The sequence below is a fragment of the Balaenoptera acutorostrata genome, chromosome 2, assembly GCF_949987535.1.
Source record: "Balaenoptera acutorostrata chromosome 2, mBalAcu1.1, whole genome shotgun sequence".
In the NCBI taxonomy this organism is placed as follows: Eukaryota; Metazoa; Chordata; class Mammalia; order Artiodactyla; family Balaenopteridae; genus Balaenoptera; species Balaenoptera acutorostrata.
The window spans coordinates 108,839,939-108,857,274 of NC_080065.1; the positions used below are offsets into that span (position 1 = coordinate 108,839,939).

At 35.4% G+C, this 17,336-nt stretch overlaps 1 protein-coding gene across 1 annotated transcript in view; it reads left to right on the top strand.

Moving 5' to 3' along the window:
* The first annotated feature begins 264 nt into the window (after nucleotides 1-264).
* The window catches only part of LOC103012830 (zinc finger protein 474-like), a 64,528-nt gene continuing 47,456 nt past the window's right edge, over nucleotides 265-17,336 (top strand). Inside the window, exon 1 of the mRNA XM_007188474.2 lies at nucleotides 265-349. The gene's annotated coding sequence lies outside the window, so the exon portion shown is untranslated. The remainder of the gene's footprint in view (nucleotides 350-17,336) is intronic.

Sequence of the window (17,336 nt, forward strand, 5' to 3'; positions counted from 1 at the left end):
CACTGGTAAAACTCCCAGAGTCAACTTCAAAGAAAGTTGAGATCCATACCTATTTTGCTGTCTGTTTCTGAGTTTCTTCACCCCTTGTTTTGGAGTTTTCCAATCTGTTACTATAGAACTCAGTCCTGTCCCTTTTGTTGACAGGTTGCCAGGATACATCCTGGCAACAAAGGCTGGGGTTCCTGTTCCAGGCAGCCAGCCTCACATACTACATGAACTCTTGCAAGAGGGGATGTGAATCGTGGAGCTCCCAGCTATTCTGCTCCTGTTTCCACCAGCTCCCTCACTGAGGGTTTCAGCAGGCCATGACAAAAGCCAAAATAGAAAGATAAAGAACAAATATTACAAGGTGAGTCTCCCAGAAGGTGTTCTTTCTTGGTTGTCTGTCTCAAATCTTACCTTGCAACTAGCAATAATAATCTTGATCTCTTCCACTTCCTTCTTACCACTATGTAGTAATATTTCCTTGCTATAGAAAAGGAATCCAAAGAAAAGTAACCAGTTCTTAAGTTAAAAAAAAACCTCAAATACTACTAAACAAATGAACAAATATCGTTTTACTTCATTGGATGATTCTGACAATAATTGAACTATGGATTAAATGTTTTAATGGCTGAAAGAATCAAATTCCATTTAAAGGGATGATTTTTAAAATTTTCTTAAGAAAAGTTGATAAAATATATTTTTAACATAAATTCAGAATTATATGTTTATAAGCCAGATTACCCATGAAAGAAAAGGGGTGATAAAGGCTATAGTTACTCAGTTGACTTGGTAGTTTTTTTTCAACTGGGATAAAATTCACATGCAGTGAAATGTAACTGATCTTAAGTTTAAATTCAAGTTCCTAAAAAACAATGAATTTGATACATATATATACAACCATGTAAACCATCACCTTAATCAAGACATAGGACATTTCTATCACTCAGAAAGTTTCCTCACATCCCTTCCAGTCAGTCTCTCCTCCATAGGCAACCACTGTTGTGATTTCTATTACTAGAGAATAATTTGGCTGTTCATGAATTCTATATGAGTAGAATCATACAGTATGTATTCTTGTATCTGACTTCATTGGCTCAGCAGAATGTTTTTGAGATTGTTCCTGTTGCTGTGTATATAAGTAGTTCAATTCCTTTTATAGGTGAGTATTAATGCAGTATAGAATTATTCCACATCTGTTTATCTATTTTCCTATTGATTGATATTTGGTTTGTTTCCAGTTTGGGTCTCCTATAACTAAAGCTGATCTAAACATTCTTGCACAAGTCTTTTGGTGGACATATGTTTTCATTTATCTTGGGTTCAGACCTAGGACTAAAACTGTTGGATGATAGGGTAGACATATGTTTAACTTTATAAGGAGCATGAAATGATATGTCACTGTTGTTATAATTTGCATTTCCTTCATGACTAATGAAGTTAAGCATTTTTACACGAGCTTGTTGGAGATTTGCATTTCTTTTTTGTTAAGTACCTATTCATATTTCTTGCCCGTTTTAAATGTGTTTTTCTTTTTATATCATCTTTATTGATACATAATTCACATACAATAAAATGCACCCATTTTAAGTACACAGTCTGATGAGTTTTGACAAGTGATTACATCCATTTTACCACCAATGGTAAAATATAAGAACATGTCTATTAATTTTGTATTTCATTCTCCACCCACCTACCCACCAAGTAATCACTGATCTACTTTCTGTCACAGATTAGCTTTGCCTGTTTAGAATTTCATATAAATGAAATAATTCAGTATATTCTCTTTTGCATATTATTTCTTTTATTCAGTATAATATTTTTGAAAGAGATCTATGTCATTGTGTGTAATTTGTTCATTTTTATTGTGGAGTAATATTCTGTTGTATGAATGTGCCATAATTGGTTTATCCATTTACCTGTTAATGTGTATTTATGTTGTTTCCAGTTTTTCACTGTTAAGAGCTGTTATGAACATTTGTTTTATATTCCATTTGTGGACATATATTTTCATTTATCTAGGATAATTATTTAGAGACAGAATGTCCATGTCATTAGGTAGGTATATATTTAACTTTATGAGAAATTGCCAAATGGTTCTCCAGAGTGGTTGTAATGTTTCACATGCCCACCAGGCATATATGGGAGTTTTGGTCTTTTCACATCCTAACACTTGGTACTGGCAATTTTAAAAAATTTATCCATCCTAGTGTGTGTACAGTGGTATCTCTGTGGTTTTAATTTGCATTTTCCTGACGAACAACTAATGATATTTACTATTGTTTCATGAGCTTATTTATATTTTATACATTTTCTGTTGTGAATAATCTATTCAAAGCTTTTGCCCGAATTAGACAACCCATATTGGGTTGTTTGCCATATATGTGTCATATATATGTATTGAAAACATTTCTTCCCAATCTGTGGCTTATCTTTTAATTTTCTTAATGGTATTTTTTAAAGAGTAGAAGTTTCTAATTTATATGAAGTAAAATTTTAAATTCTTTTTCTTTTATGTTTAGTGCTTTTTGTGTTTTGTCTAAGAAATCTTTGAAAATATTGAGGTCATAAAGTATTTTCCTATACTTTCTTCTAGAAGCTTTATAGTTTTAATTATTATATGTAGTTCTATGGTCCACCTCGAGTTAATTTTTGTGTTTGGTGACAGTAGATGGTTGATATTCATTTTTCCGCTACATGAATCCAGTGGTTCCACCATCATTTGTTTAAAAGATTTTCCTCACTCTATTGAAGTGTCTTGGCATCTTTGTCAAAAAAGAATTGATCACATATGTGAATCAGCCATATTTCTGGACTCTATTCCGCTACATTAATCTATTTATTTGTCTTTATTGGCATCATTAATTTTTAATAAGCCAGCTCATCTTGGCTTGTATGTAATGAAACAAATATTCAAAACAGATACACAAGCTGAGTCCTTCCATGACTGCTTGCCAATGGAGCCGTGCGCAAGTGTTTGAATCAGGTTGGGCATTCTGTCTTGTATGTTGTCCAAATCTTTACCTAGGCAGTAATCTGATTTTAAGCGATTCTATAATAAGCAAAAGCCAAAAATATACAGTTATAAATTTAATCAAGAATGATAATACCAGTAAAAGGGATGCATTTTTCAAGCCCATTTATACAGAATGTAGCTTGAACTTAATTTTCATTCGTTCAATAATTTATTGAGTGTCTACTGTATTCCAAACACTGTTCTAGACAAGGAAAGTGGGAGGAAAATATTTCTTTGTTCATAATTTCTGTAAGGAAACAATATTTATGATCTCTACTCTATTGCCTGTTTAACAGTGTATGTCTCACAATTACAGAGAAAAACACCCCTATGCCTGATAAAATAAGCATCAGATTAAAAGTTTTTATGCATTCCTATGAATTGACAGAAAATTATCAGCACTCAAATGCTTAATAAGGAAAAACATTTCCTCAGTCTTTCCAGGTTTGCTATCACTGTCATAAATATCCATTTCTTTCGTGCCTGAGAATGTAAGTTATCATTTCTGTCAGTTGCATTTTCCAACTTGTTTTAGAAATTGAATCTTATATATTATTTCTAAGAGAACTTTGTTCACAAACTGGACCTTAATATGGCTGTTTCTTCTCTGGATCTATATAATTTAAATGAATATTATTTTCTTCTAATATTTTTTTTTAATTTTTGAATTTTACTTTATTTATTTTTTTATACATCAGGTTCTTATTAGTCATCAATTTTATACACATCAGTGTATACATGTCAATTCCAATCACCCAATTCATCACACCACCATCCCCACACCCCATGGCTTTCCCCCCTTGGTGTCCATACGTTTGTTCTCTACATCTGTATCTCAACTTCTGCCCTGCAAACCGGTTCATCTGTACCTTTTTTCTAGGTTCCACACACATGCGTTAATATACGATATTTGTTTTTCTCTTTCTGACCTACTTCACTCTGTATGACAGTCTCTAGATACATCCACGTCTCAACAAATGACCCAATTTTGTTCCTTTTTATGGCTGAGTAATATTCCATTGTATATATGTATCACTTCTTCTTTATCCATTAGTCTGTAGATGGGCATTTTGGTTGCTTCCATGACCTGGCTATTGTAAATAGTGCTGCAATGAACATTGGGGTGCATGTGTCTTTTTGAATTATGGTTTTCTCTGGGTATTTGCCCAGTAGTGGGATTGCTGAATCATATGGTAATTCTATTTTTAGTTTTTTAAGGAACCTACATATTGTTCTCCATAGTGGCTGTATCAATTTACATTCCCACCAACAGTGCAAGAGGGTTCCCTTTTCTCCACACCCTCTCCAGCATTTGTTGTTTGTAGATTTTCTGATGATGCCCATTCTAACTGGTGTGAGGTGATACCTCATTGTAGTTTTCATTTGCATTTCTCTAATAATTAGTGATGTTGAGCAGCTTTTCTTTCATGTTCTTCTTGGCCATCTGTAGGTCTTCTTTGGAGAAATGTCTATTTAGGTCTTCTGCCCATTTGTGGATTGGGTTGCTTGTTTTTTGATATTGAGCTGCATGAGCTGCTTGTAAATTTTGGAGATTAATCCTTTGTCAGTTGCTTCATTTGCAAATATTTTCTCCCATTCTGAGGGTTGTCTTTTCATCTTGTTTATGGTTTCCTTTGCTGTGGCAAAGCTTTTAAGTTTCATCAGGTTCCATTTGTTTATTTTTGATTTTATTTCCATTACTCTAGGAGCTGGGTCAAAAAGGATCTTGCTGTGATTTACGTCATAGAGTGTTCTTCCTATGTTTTCCTCTAAGAGTTTTATAGTGTCCGGTTTTACATTTAGGTCTTTAATCCATTTTGAGTTTATTGTTGTGTATGGTATTAGGGAGTGTTCTAATTTCATTCTTTTACATGTAGCTGTCCAGTTTTCCCAGCACCACTTATTGAAGAGGCTGTCTTTTCTCCATTGTATACTCTTGCCTCCTTTGTCATAGATTAGTTGACCATAGGTGCGTGGGTTTATCTCTGGGCTTTCTATCTTGTTCCATTGATCTATGTTTCTGTTTTTGTGCCAGTACCATATTGTCTTGATTACTGTGGCCTTGTTGTATAGTCTGAAGTCAGGGAGTCTGATTCCTCCCGCTCCGTATTTTTCCCTCAAGACTGCTTTGGCTATTCGGGGTCTTTTGTGTCTCCATACAAATTTTAAGATTTTTTGTTCTAGATCTGTAAAAAATGCCATTTATAATTTGATAGGGATTGCATTGAATCTGTAGATTGCTTTGGGTAGTATAGTCATTTTCACAATATTGATTCTTCCAATCCAAGAACATGGTATGTCTCTCCATCTGTTTTTATCATCTTTAATATCTTTCATCAGTGTCTTATAGTTTTCTGCATACAGGTCTTTTGTCTCCCTAGGTAGGTTTATTCCTAGGTATTTTATGCTTTTTGTTGGCATGGTAAATGGAAGTGTTTCCTTAATTTCTCTTTCAGATTTTTCATCATTAGTGTATAGGAATACAAGAGATTTCTGTGCATTAATTTTGTATCCTGCAACTTTACCAAATTCATTGATTAGCTCTAGTAGTTTTCTGGTGGCATTTTTAGGATTATCTATGTATAGTATCATGTCATCTGCAAACAGTGACAGTTTTACTTCTTCTTTTCTGATTTAAATTCCTTTTATTTCTTTTTCTTCTCTGATTGTCATGGCTAGGGCTTCCAAAATTATGTTGAATAACAGTGGCAAGATTGGACATTCTTGTCTTGTTCCTGATCTTAGAGGAAATGCTTTCAGTTTTTCACCATTGAGAATTATGTTTGCTGTGGGTTTGTCATATATGACCTTTATTATGTTGAGGTTGGTTCCCTCTATGCCCACTTTCCGGAGAGTTTTTATCATAAATCGGTGTTAAATTTTGTTGAAAGCTTTTTCTGCATCTATTGAGATGATCATATAGTTTTTATTCTTCAATTTGTTAATATGGTGTATCACTTTGTTTGATTTGCGTATATTGAAGAATCCTTACATCCCTGGGATAAATCCCACTTGATCATGCTGTATGATCCTTTTAATGTGCTTTTGGATTCTGTTTGCTAGTATTTTGTTGAGGATTTTTGCATTTATATTCATCAGTGATATTGGTCTGTAATTTTCTTTTTTTGTAGTATCTTTGTCTCGTTTTGGTATCAGGGTGATGGTGGCCTCATAGAATGAGTTTGGGAATGTTCCTTCCTCTGCAATGTTTTGGAAGAGTTTGAGAAGAATGGGTGTTAGCTCTTCTCTAAATGTTTGATAGAATTCACCTGTGAAGCCATCTGGTCCTGGGCTTTTATTTGTTGGAAGATTTTTTAATCACAGTTTCAATTTCATTGCTTGTGATTGGTCTGTTCATATTTTCTATTTCTTCCTGGTTCAGTCTTGGAAGGTTATACCTTTCTAAAAATTTGTCCATTTCTTCTGGGTTATCCATTTTATTGGCATAGAGTTGCTTGTAGTAGTCTCTTAAGATGCTTTGTATTTCTGCAGTGTCTGTTGTAACCTGTCCTTTTTCATTTCTAATTTTATTGACTTGAGTCCCCTCCCTTTTTTTTCCTGATGAGTCTGGCTAATGGTTTATCAATTTTGTTTATATTTTCAAAGAACCAGCTTTTAATTTTATTGTTCTTTGCTATTGTTTTCTTTGTTTCTATTTCATTTATTTCTGCTCTGATCTTTATGATTTCTTTCCTTCTGCTAACTTTGGGTTTTGTTTGTTCTTCTTTCTCTAGTTCCTTTAGGTGTAAGGTTAGGCTGTTTATTTGAGATCTTTCTTGTTTCTTGAGGTAGGCTTGTATAGCTATAAACTTCCTTCTTAGAACTGCTTTTGCTGCATCCCATAGATTTTGGATCATCGTGTTTTCATTGTCATCTGTCTCTAGGTATTTTTTGAATTCCTCTTTGATTTCTTCAGTGATCTCTTGGTTATTAAGTAACGTATTGTTTAGCCTCCATGTGTTTGTGTTTTTTACGTTTTTTTCCCTGTAATTGATTTCTAATCTCATAGCGTTGTGGTCAGAAAAAATGTTTGATATGATTTCAATTTTCTTAAATTTACTGTGGCTTGATTTGTGACCCAAGATGTGATCTATCCTGGAGAATCTTCCATGCACACTTGAGAAGAAAATGTAATCTGTTTTTGGATGGAATGTCCTATAAATATCAATTAAATCTATCTGGTCTATTGTGTCATTGAAAGTTTCTGTTTCCTTATTTATTTTCATTTTGGATGATCTGTCCATTGGTGTAAGTGAGGTGTTAAAGGCCCCCACTATTATTGTGTTACTGTCGATTTGCTCTTTTATGGCTGTTAGTAGTTGCCTTATGTATCGAGGTGCTGCTATGTTGGGTGCATATATATTTATAATTGTTATATCTTTTCTTGGATTGATCCCTTGATCATTATGTAGTGTCCTTCCTTGTCTCTTGTAACATTTTTTATTTTAAAGTCTATTTTATCTGATATGAGTATTGCTACTCCAGCTTTCTTTTGATTTCCATTTGCATGGAATATCTTTTTCCATCCCCTCACTTTCAGTCTGTATGTGTCCCTAGGTCTGAAGTGGGTCTCTTGTACACAGCATATAAATGGGTCTTGTTTTTGTATCCATTCAGCAAGCCTGTGTCTTTTGGTTGGAACATTTAATCCATTCATGTTTAAGGTATGTTCCTATGACCATTTTCTTAATTGTTTTGTTTTTGTTTTTGTAGGTCCTTTTCTTCTCTTGTGTTTCCCAGTTAGGGAAGTTCCTTTAGTATTTGTTGTAGAGCTGGTTTGGTGGTGCTGAATTCTCTTAGCTTTTGCTTGTCTGTAAAGCTTTTGATTTCTCCATCAAATCTGAATGAGATCCTTGCCGGGTAGAGTAATCTTGGTTGTAGGTTCTTCCCTTTCATCACTTTAAATATATCATGCCGCTCCCTTCTGGGTTGTAGAGTTTCTGCTGAGAAATCAGCTGTTAACCTTATGGGAGTTCCCTTGTATGTTATTTGTCTTTTTTCCCTTGCTGCTTTCAATAATTTTTCTTTGTCTTTAATTTTTGCCAATTTGATTACTATGTGTCTTGACGTGTTTCTCCTTGGGTTTATCCTGTATGGGACTCTCTGTGCTTCCTGGACTTGGGTGGCTATTTCCTTTCGCATGTTAGGGAAGTTTTCAACTATTATCTCTCCAAATATTTTCTCAGGTCCTTTCTCTCTCTCTTCTCCTACTAGGACCCCTATAATGGCGAATGTTGCTGCGTTTAATGTTGTCCCAGAGGTCTCTTAGGCTGTCTTCATTTCTTTTCATTCTTTTTTCTTTATTCTGTTCTGCAGCAGTGAATTCTACCATTCTGTCTTCCAGGTCACTTATCCGTTCTTCTGCCTCAGTTATTCTGCTATTGATTCCTTCTAGTGTAGTTTTCATTTCAGTTATTGTATTGTTCATCTCTGTTTGTTTGTTCTTTAATTATTCTAGGTCTTTGTTAAACATTTCTTGCATCTTGTCGATCTTTGCCTCCATTCTTTTTCCGAGGTCCTGGATCATCTTCACTATCATTATTCTGAAGTCTTTTTCTAGAGGTTGCCTGTCTCCAATTCATTAGTTGTTTTTCTGGCATTTTATCTTGTTCCTTCATCTGGTACATAGCTCTCTGCCTTTTCATCTTGTCTATTTTTCTGTGAATGTGGTTTTTCATCCACAGGCTGCAGGACTGTTGTTCTTCTTGCTTCTGCTGTCTGCCCTCTGGTGGATGAGGCTATCTAAGAGGCTTGTGTTGGTTTCCTGATCAATATTATTATTTTAAGTAATTTCCCCAAACTCTCTGGTGAATGAAACATTTTCAGGAGTACATGCAATTCAAGAAATAAGTTGTGAGTGGTGAAGAATGTAAATGATTCCAGAGCATCCTTCCTGAGGCAGCAGTGGAGATTCCCATGGAGTCTTAAAAACATAGAGAAAGCTTTTCTAAATATTACAGTATACAAATACAGCAGGAGGCACACACAGTGTTGGGGGCAACAGGAAAGGAAAATGTAAAAGAGGCAAGTTGTTAACAGTTCAAAAGTGATGACAAACTGCAAATAGAATTTTCACAGTGCAGTGCAACCAAACATTTATTTCAGAGAAGCCTCTACGAGGAGGCTAATGGAGTTCTCTGCAAACAAAATTTAGTAGGATTCTGGTTGCGCTGTGTGCTATTTTGTAGATTCACATTGATTAATAATTGGATGTTTCACTGTTAAAATAAAATGGAGTCTCATTTGTATGCTCTAATTCAGGGGTTAGGAAACTTTTCCTATAAATGACCACATAGTAAATAATTTAGCCCTCGTAGGCAAAAACAGTCAAGACAAATACATAAATGAATAAGCATGGCTCTGTTCCAGTAAAACCTGATTTGCAAAAAGAGTTGGATGGCTGGCCAGGTTTGACCCGTGAGCCCTAGTTTGTCGACACTTGTTCTAATCTTCAAGAAATTCTGATAAAATATCTTCCAAAATTATACATTGACATTTAAAGAACTGTGACCTCGAAACTGTTCTTCCTCGGAGTGCCTGGTACATTGGGGGGCTCTCTTCAGAAGAAATATGACTTCCAAGGAGAAGTTACTTGATAAGCAGTCTTTACCATCAGGTACAGGGCTTGGTCCAAGCCAATAACTGGGTTCTCATTTCTCTTAGATTTGGTATACAGACAGTCTTCCTTCAGTATCCTTGGGTGTTTGGATCCAGGACCTCCGGTGGGAACCAAAATTCATGGATGCTAAAGTCCCATATACAAAATGGTGTAATATTTGCATATGACCTATGCACATCCTCCAGTATACTTTTAAATCCTCTCTAGATTACTTATAATACCTAATACAAAGTAAATTCTATGTAAATAGTTGTAAATACAATGTAAATAATATGTAAATAGTTCCCAGTGTATGGCAAATTCAAGTTTTTTTTTTTTTTTTTTTAACTTTCTGGACGTTTAAAAAATATTTTCAATCTGATGTTGGTTGATTCTGCAGATGCAAACCCTGCAGATATGAGTGACTGATTATAGTTATGCTTCTAAATCTAGAATGATAATCCCTTTTTTAAAAATTATTGGAATATAGTTTATTTACAATGTTGTGTTAGTTTCAAGTGTACAGCAAAGTGATTCAGTTATTCATATACATATATTCATTCTTTTTCAGCTTCTTTACCCATATGGGTTATTACAGAATATTGAGTAGAGTTCCCTGTGCTATACAGTAGGTCCTTGTTGGTTATCTATTTTATATATAGTAGGTGTATATGTTAATCCCAAGCTCCTAGTTTATTCCTCACCCCACCCCAGCGTTTCCCCTTTGGTAACCATGAGTTTGTTTTTGAAATCTCTTAATCTGTTTCTGTTTTATAAATACGTGCATTTGTATAATTTTTTAAAATTAGATTCCACATATGAGTGATATATATGTCTTTCTCTGTCTGACATACTTCACTTAGTATGATAATCTCTAGGTCCATCCATGTTGCTGCAAATGGCATTGTTTCATTCTTTTTTATGTCTGAGTAATATTCCATTGTATATATGTACCACATTCGCTTTATCCATTCATCTCTCAATAGTCATTTAGGTTGCTTGCATGTCTTGACTATTGTAAATAATGCTGCTATGAACACTGGCATGCACGTATCTTTTCAAAGCATGGTTTTCTCCAGATGTGTGCCCAGGGTTGGGATTGCTGTATCATATGGTAACTCTATTTTTAGTTTTTTAAGGAACCTGCATACTGTTCTCTATAGTGGTTGTACCAGTTTACATTCCCACCAATGGTGTAGGTGGGGTCCCTTTTCTCCACCCCCTCCAGCATTTATTGTTTGTAGATTTTTGATGATGGCCATTCTGACCAGGGTGAGGTGGTACCTCATTGTAGTTTTGATTTGCATTTCTCTGATAATTAGTGATGTTGAGCATCTTTTCATGTGTTTTTTGGCCATCATATGTCTTCTTTGGAGATATGTCTATTTAGATCTTCTGCCCATTTTTTGATTAGGTTGTTTGTTTTTTTGATATTGAGCTGCATGAACTGTTTGTATATTTTGGAGATTAAACCCTTTCAGTCACTTTGTTTGCAAATATTTTCTCTCATTCTGTTGGTTGTCTTTTCATTTTGTTTATTATTTCCTTTGCTGTGCAAAAGCTTTTAATTTCATTAGGTCCCATTTGTTTATTTTTGTTTTTATTTTCATTACTCTAGAAGGAGGATCCAAAAAGATATTGCTGCAGATTACTAATCCGTTGAGTTAGTATTGTTAGGAATATTAAACAAGGGTTAGATGGTCAGATATTCCTAAGACTTGAGAAAATACCACAAAACTAGCTTTTAATCCTTTCTTTCCAAAAGTCCTTTTCTGTTTTTATTCATCTATTTAATTAATGAGCTTGATTCTTGTTTAAAAATTTAGTTTAAAATTAAGCTAATCTTACTCAGCTCATTCAACATTCAACATATTTTGTCAGTGCCTACAACGTGCCTGGCACTGGACTAGGTGCTGGGCATCTAACTATGTAGAGAGCAAATGAGCCCCTAATGTTCATGGAGGTTACATCCAAGTGAAGGAAACGAATACTACACAAGTAAACAAACAAACAATGTAAAAACATTCTGTAAGAGCTGTGAAGAAAATAAACAGCCTTGTCATAACTGTGCGCATAACTGTGATAGTGGTGGTGGCGGCAGTGGTACATGTGTGCATGTGTATGTTCATGTGTGTGCATGTGTGCACACGTGTTTCTGTATGTTGCATGTGTGTCTACGTGTGTGTGTGTTTCTGTGTGTGTGTTTTAGGAAGAAACAAAGAAATTACTTGAGAAAGAGTAGTCAGGAAGGGTCTGTCTGTTTGAGTCAATGATATTTTAACAGAGATCTGGAAAGTGAAATGAGAAAGCTAGGCAAAGATGGGGAAGATTCTAGGCAGTGGCAAGAGCATGTGCAAAGCTTCTTTTCAGTCTCTCCCCTAACCTACCCCAGAGTGAGAACGAGTTTGGTTTATTTGAGGAACCAAAAGGTGAACACAGATGAAGCACAGTACAGGTGGGAGAGAGTAAAGGGAGACCAAAGCAGAGGCTTAGGGACACACCAGGTTTCAGAGGTTCAAGAGTTTGGATTTCATTTTGAGAATAGTGCAACAACCACGGAACATTTAGTCAGGGGAGGTATAGGATTTGTTTCGTAACTTAAGTAGGTGAATATGACTGCTCTGAAAAAAGAAAGATTAGGCAGTGGGAGTGGTTATTCACCCACTATGCCTGAAACAGCATGTGGATGGCGAGGCACACCCATTCACCTGCGTGGCAGTAAACTTAGGAGGGTAGGCAAAACATCACAAGAAGTTTTCCAACATCACTGGAAGAATGGAGACAGGTGTGAAAGAATACGGGAAAGGAGAGGCATTAAGATGCAAAAAACAAAAAGACAGGAGAGGAGAAAGTGAGCAGAAAGAAAATATAAGACGATGACTAGTGTAAAATAAAATGTTTACTTTTCTGTGGAATCATTAAAATGCACTTATACAGGGATAAAAAATACTAAATCTTTTTTTTAGAGTGTCTACTAGTCCCTTTTACCTTTTCTCTTGCTCTCCTCTCCCAACCCCACGTCTCCCATGCAAGCCCACAAGAAGATCAAGAACTTAGTTGGAGAGCTGGGGCAAAGGAAGGCACCCTCATGATCATCTCACCTGCCTTCACTATCAGTATGACTTCTCCCAAGTCAAAAGATGCGGTCAAAGTTTATTTTAGTAAAATTACTGTGAAATGAACAAAGAACAAAGTGAAAAGTAGTGAGGATTGGAGATAGAAGAAATACACGGTTGGAGAAAGACTCAGAATTCAATGTTTAGCCAACAGTTGTCCTTATTAGTACCATCTGACCTAGTTACATTCCAGCATATCGTTACCAAATACATGCTAGACGGACTGGAATCCTGGCATGGATTCACTGCCAAATGAAGATTTTGACAATGATTGTCAGTCTGTTCTCTTGACCTAGAAGGAATATGGAGAGAAATGTGTAGAGATGTGTGTGTGTGTGTGCAGTTAGAAGCAGAGTGCTCACCAAAGTGATAATAAATATAGCTAATAAGATTCCAGCCTCTCGCCAAGTGTATATATTCATTGAAAGGATGGAAATACATATAGTTTGTGAAAAATTATTTATATTGTGGCTCATTTTAGAATCAGAAATGTGTAGTAAGTAATTAGTTTTTATATTATTTGAATCGCTTCAAGGCATTTTCTCTCAAAAATACCAAATGATTGTGCAATATTAAAATAAGATAAATCTTGGATTTCTTTATCTGTTCAGTTCCAAGTGAACAATATTATATATGAAACACATAACATTTCAATCAACAAAAATTAAAACCACATTTTCCTCTTCAGTTAGCCTATTTCCTATGTCAAATGCCATGTCAAGTGGAGTTTAATAATTTTAACTATTGGGGTGGTTATGGGTAACAAGAAATTTCCAAATAAACTTTTACACAGAGACTCTCAGGAAATGCTTACTGATAAGTAGCACAGGAACACTGTTCTAGCTGTAATTACTGAAATGGACACTATCCAATGTGTGACTAAATAAAATAGGTTATGTTGTGATTCACCAACAGTGTAATAACATATAGTGTAACTGAATCTATTTCAATCTTAATTTTGTAACTGGAATTTTATAATTAATCAAGAGAGATAAAAATTTGTAGCCTAAAATTGTGTCATCCTTCCATATGTCTTCCATACAAGACAGATTTAAAATCTATACATTTTCAAACAGTGATTTTGTAATGTCTTAAGATATTTCAGCTTATTCTATTTCTCCCATATAATTGTGGTATTATAAGATTCTGGTATTCAAAAAATCAGAAAACTAGAAACACTATGAAAAAATAGTTACAACACTTAAATGGAAGCTTCAGAAGACAACTGTGAGAAAAGAACAGTGAACAGAAAAAGTGAAAACAAGAAATTTATAAAGCCCACAGAAAGTAAATGGGGACTTACTAAATGCGTCTCATCTGCACCTTCCCACCCTGGGATCCAGGGTAATGAAATAATTCTCAAGACAGAGAGGAAGGAAAAGCCTTTTTAGTCAACCTTAGCAGTTAATTGCCATATATGTCTTTTAGTGGAGTAGCCTTTGCAGATGGGACTTCTGGGCCAAAAGGACAGGAAAGGTAAAGGAGGAGAATGAAAGGAAGAGGATGCTCACGATGACTCTTGTTGGTGTCCCATGGACCTTGGCTGATGGCATTCTCTGAAACGTTCACCTGGAGGCTAGGATAACCACAAACCTTCACAGAAAAACTACAAAGGAAAAGAGCTCTGCTAGACCCTAGGATTGGTCCATCTGTCCTATATGAAGATAGTAGGATCACATAATTCAAATAATGCCACAGTAATAGTACAGTAGTTGCATCCATGAAGGAAAGGCCAAGACCATCATTGAAGCATTACTATTATTGAGAATCTGATTGCTTTTTTTCAAAAAAGACTTCTTATTTTGATAAAAAGATATGCCTCTGTTTCCTTAAGTGACTAGAGTAGGATTCTTTTTATTTGTAGCGACACACAATCCTAACAGATACATATGTGAAGTAAACATACTGTAATAGCCTATTAACTCATAGATGGAAGGATTGGATTATTTGGAAATATCTCTAATGGTGGTCGTGATAATGGGAACTCAAAAATTATGTCCAAAATATCTGTTCCAGGCTCCACTGCCAGAGGCAGCATTCTGGGCTGAATGAATTATTAAATAATTCCAGCTCCAGCCAGGCCGTCTTAGTGGACTCAAGTGTACTTAGGGCATTTATTATAAGTATACATGTGCATGGAAACACAGGGGAATCAAACAGCCAGGCCTCAGGAAGCTCAAGAACTACCTGTTCCAGGGGAATTCCTAGCCAAAAAGTTGAGCGGACTCTTGTTCTCCAGGCCAAACACCAAAATAATTAATAGGTAATTTTTATAAAAGCTTCAGAATTCTAGAGGGAAATCAAAGGAATTTTCAACCAAGTTCTTTTCATTTCTGCTGATTATTCAGTGTTAATAATCAGGTATTATCCCCATTGGCTTTTCAGCTCTATACTCATTGGCTTGCTTTCTTGAATTGTTTCAAAAGCCTGAGTAGAACTAGAGACCCCAACCTGCTTTCCTTTTGGGGGAGGTGAAGAAAGAGCCCTATCCACAATCAAGCTCTGCAAGCCTGACCCAGTCACTGCTTTTCCACCTGTGAGGTGGCCTTCTTCCTCTTTTATATCTGACATTACAGACATTAGTAACATCTGAATATAATTTCTCATTTCTTATTTGGAACATTGTGACAAGCTTCTTCCATTCTCTAATAGAATTATCACAAATTTCCAGGAGTGCAGATATTCTCTAGAAATAGTGCAAGATATAAAGACTAAAGAACATTGTATGTCTTCTGCACCCAGGCAGCAGTGACAGCCCCGCATGGTTGCTCACCTGAGTGTTCCAACATTGGCCTGTTCCCATGCTCTACCTTGTTTCACCCACAGTCACTCCATCTCCTTCTTTTCTATCTTCTTTTTTTTTTAATTTTTAAAAATTGAAGTGTAGTTGATTTACAATGTTGTGTTAGTTTCAGGTGTACAGCAAGGTGATTTGTGTGTGTGTGTGTGTGTGTGTGTGTATGTATACACATATATATATATATATATATATATATACACAAGTATATATATTCTTTTTCAGATACTTTTCCATTAGGTTATTACAAGATATTGAATATAGTTCTCCGTGATATGCGGTAGGTCCTTATTGTTTATCTATTTTATATAGAGTAGTTTATATCTGTTAATCCCAAATTCCTAATTTATCCACCATCTCCCTCCCCACCTTTCCTCTTTGGTAACCATAAGTTTGTTTTCTATGTCTGTGGGTCTATTTCTGTTTTGTAAATAAGTTCATTTGTATCATTTTTTTGTAGATTCCACATGCAAGTGATATCATATGATATTTGTCTTTGTCTGACTTACTTCACTTAGTATGATAATCTCTAGGTCCATCCATGTTGCTGCAAATGCCATTATTTCATTCTTTTTATGGCTGAGTAATATTCCATTGTATATATATTTCACATCTCCTTTTTTATTTTACTTTATTTTTTATTAATTTTTATTGGAGTATGGTTGCTTTACAATGTTGTGTTAGCCTCCACTGCACAACAAAATGAATCAGCCATACACATACAGATATCCCCTCCCTTTTGGACTTCCCTCCCATTTAGGTTACCACAGTGCATTAGGTAGAGTTCCCTGTGCTATACAGTATGTTCCCTTCAGTTGTCTGTTTTATACATAGTATCAATAATGTATATGTGTCAATCCCAGTCTCCCAATTCCTCCCACCCCACCTCTTTCCCTCTTGGTATCCATGCAATTGTTCTCTACGTCTTTGTCTCTGTTTCTGCTTTGCAAATAAAATCATCTGTACCATTTTTCTAGATTCCACATATATGCATTATTATACACTATTAGCTTTTCTCTTTCTGGTGTACTTCACTCTGTATGACACTCTCTAGGTCCATCCACATCTACATCTACCCAATGTAGATCCATTGGGTCTACAAATGACCCAATTTTGTTCCTTTTTATGGCTGAGTAATATTCCATTGTATATATGTACCACATCTTCTTTATCCTTATCCATTCATCTGTCTGTGGACATTTAGGTTGCTTCCATGTCTGGCTATTGTAAATAATGCTGTTATGATCACTGGGGTACACATATCTTTTCAAATTAGAGTTTTCTCTGGGTATATGATCAGGAGTGGTATTGCAGGATCATATGGTAACTCTATTTTAATTTTTTTAGAGAACCTCCATACTGTTCTCCACAGTGGCTGCATCAATATACATTCCCACCAATGGTGTAGGAGGGTTCCCTTTTCTCCACACCCTCTTTAGCATTTATTATTTGTGCTCTTTTTGATGATGGCCATTCTTATTTGTGTGAGGTGATACCTCATTGTAGTTTTGATTTGCATTCCTCTAATAATTTGTGATGTTGAACATCTTTTCATGTGCCTTTTGGCCATCTGTGTAGGTCTTCTTTGGAGAAATATTTAGCTCTTCTACATAGTCTGTCTTCTTCTTAGTCATAAATTATTTGTTGTGATGTTTCATGCTGCTGTTCTTCAGCTTCACAACTCTTTCTCAGTGTCCTTTCTGCTTTAGCAACCATTGCTGTTATCTTTTCCAAGAGAGGAATTGTGATTGAACCAGTTCATCTGTTCATGTCCAGCCATGTCATAGACTACTGGTGAGCCTATGATGGATAGCCCTTGTCCAATGC